This window comes from Hemiscyllium ocellatum, unplaced genomic scaffold (genome assembly GCF_020745735.1).
Source record: "Hemiscyllium ocellatum isolate sHemOce1 unplaced genomic scaffold, sHemOce1.pat.X.cur. scaffold_96_pat_ctg1, whole genome shotgun sequence".
NCBI classification, from domain to species: Eukaryota; Metazoa; Chordata; class Chondrichthyes; order Orectolobiformes; family Hemiscylliidae; genus Hemiscyllium; species Hemiscyllium ocellatum.
In genome coordinates, this window is record NW_026869333.1 from 913,682 (window position 1) to 915,865 (window position 2,184).

The 2,184-nt window shown below is 44.9% G+C and overlaps 1 non-coding gene across 1 annotated transcript; it reads right to left on the reverse strand.

Annotated features, from left to right (window-relative positions):
* Positions 1 to 737: 737 nt before the first annotated feature.
* LOC132814927 (U1 spliceosomal RNA) lies at positions 738 to 901 on the reverse strand. Its single transcript, XR_009644602.1, has one exon. It is a non-coding gene; the product is annotated as a U1 spliceosomal RNA (small nuclear RNA).
* Between the last annotated feature and the right edge of the window lie 1,283 nt (positions 902 to 2,184).

Below are 2,184 nucleotides of genomic sequence, written 5' to 3' on the forward strand. Positions count from 1 at the left end.
AATGCTGCCGGGCCAGCGACACCCTCATCTTGTGAATGAATAAAGGAAAATAAAAGTCTCTACCCAGTGTGAATCTGCATGTTCAATGATGTTGTGAACATTTCCAAAGCTAAGTTCTCGATATGCAAAACTTTATGAACTGCCAAAACCGTTGTTCATTACTTGGTGTGAAAAAGAGAAAAAAAAATCAACCAATATATTTAGCTTGTTTACTTCAAAGAAAATAGCAATTTCTTCAAATCAATTCAGTGACTGCATTTTCTTCATCAGTGAACCACTCCAGTAAGTCTGTACTCCACACTCTGAAGATCACTCATATCCTTCATTGTTGATGCCTATTTTGTTCCACAAATCCTAAAGACACAAGTAGCTTTATTATTGGGCAGCAGGCGAGAGTTTCAAAGCGTTTCTAAGGTGCCCCAGTGTCGACTTTAGATTAGATTACTTACAGTGTGGAAACAGGCCCTCCGGCCCAACACGTCCACACCGACCCGCCAAAGTGCAACCCACCCATAACCCCTACATTTACCCCTTACCTAGCACTACGGGCAATTTAGCACAGCCAATTCACCTGACCCGCACATCTTTGGACTGTGGGAGGAGACCGGAGCAAACCCACACAGACCCGGGGAGAACATGCAAACTCCACGCAGTCAGTCGCCTGATTCGGGATTGAACCTGGGTCTCAGGCGCTGTGAGGCAGCAGTGCTAACCACTGTGCCCACCGTGCCGCCCACAAGGGGAGAGCGCGAACGCAGACCCCCACTACCACAAATTTTGCTGTTGAGTATCCCGCATTTGGTGACATCGCAGGCGTCAGCACACCCGAAGTGCAATGGGATAGCCTCGTCCTGGGAGCGCCACCGCAATGATCATGTTATCTCCCCTGCCAGGTTAGTATAGAGACTTGTAGAGACTCTTCTTCATGAATCTCTGCCTTACCCACAGAGACAGTATATTTAATAGGAATTAGACAAAGACATATCAGTCACATGGGCGATTGTCATTACATAGTTTAAAGCTGGTAATTATGACCTTACAAAGCTTGATGAATGGCGATGTCCTGCGTTAACGTATGAATGGATTACAGAAACTGATTATCGTATTGTTCATGATTATGTGTTGATGGGAAGAGATTAAGGCTGGAGGGTTCTTCCTTCAGTAAATGGGGGATTCACTTACCTATGCTAATATGGAGGGGAGGTAAGACAATGGGAGCGGGAGGCAGTTTAACAGGGTTGTGCCCAGGGCTCTCAGTCTTGTCTGGAAAGGGCAAATTCCTCTGTCTGGGGTTACGGGGGAATCCACATGTGTGGCTGCAAGAGGTTCTATTTTGAGATACTGTCAGCCTCCCCCCTTCTGAGGTGTTCTGTCTGTATTGAAAGAGTACAGGCATTCAGTTGATGAAATATGGCCTTTGGCAAGGAATGTTTAACCCTTGAGACCCCACAGTGTCCTGAAGGAGAAGCAAAAGGTATGGAACAGGCCCCTCTGTGGTATTTAACTTCCTCGTTCTGACCAGGAATCTGTTGACCAGAATTGGATGCAATGATTGACTGTGACCTAACTAGAGCTTTGTCAATGGTCAGCATCTTTTCCATGAGTTTGTTATCATTCCCCCATTAATGAAGCCCAGCATCCCATTTGTTTTACCCAAAACACTTTATGTTTTCTCTCCTTTAATAAGTGGTGCACATTGTCCCCCATTCCTGCTGTCCTGCACGTTGTGTCTGTGCCATTCAAATATATATTGACTTTCTACATTGCTTCTCTCAAAATGAATGAACTTATTGTGTGTTCTCATGAAGAGACATATTCCACTCAATTATTAACTCTCCTCCACACATTCTACCGCCTGGAAAACAGAAGAGTGTAGCACCGGAATAATCGGCCCACCATGTCTGTGTGGATCATGATGCTATTCCAAACTAATTCCATCTGCCTGTACATGATCCATATCTCTGCCAACCCATGTCTGCTTATGTGTCTGCCCAAATGCCTCTTAAACGTTGTGATTGTTTCTGCTTTTCCCAACTCTCAGGCAAATACATTCCAGTCACTGATCCACCTTCTGCACAAGAAAATTGCCAACACAACTGCCTTTAAACTTGCACATGTTATTGGAAATGCTCAGCAGATCATGCAGTATCTGTGAAGAAAAATCAGTTCATGTTTCGGGTCTGG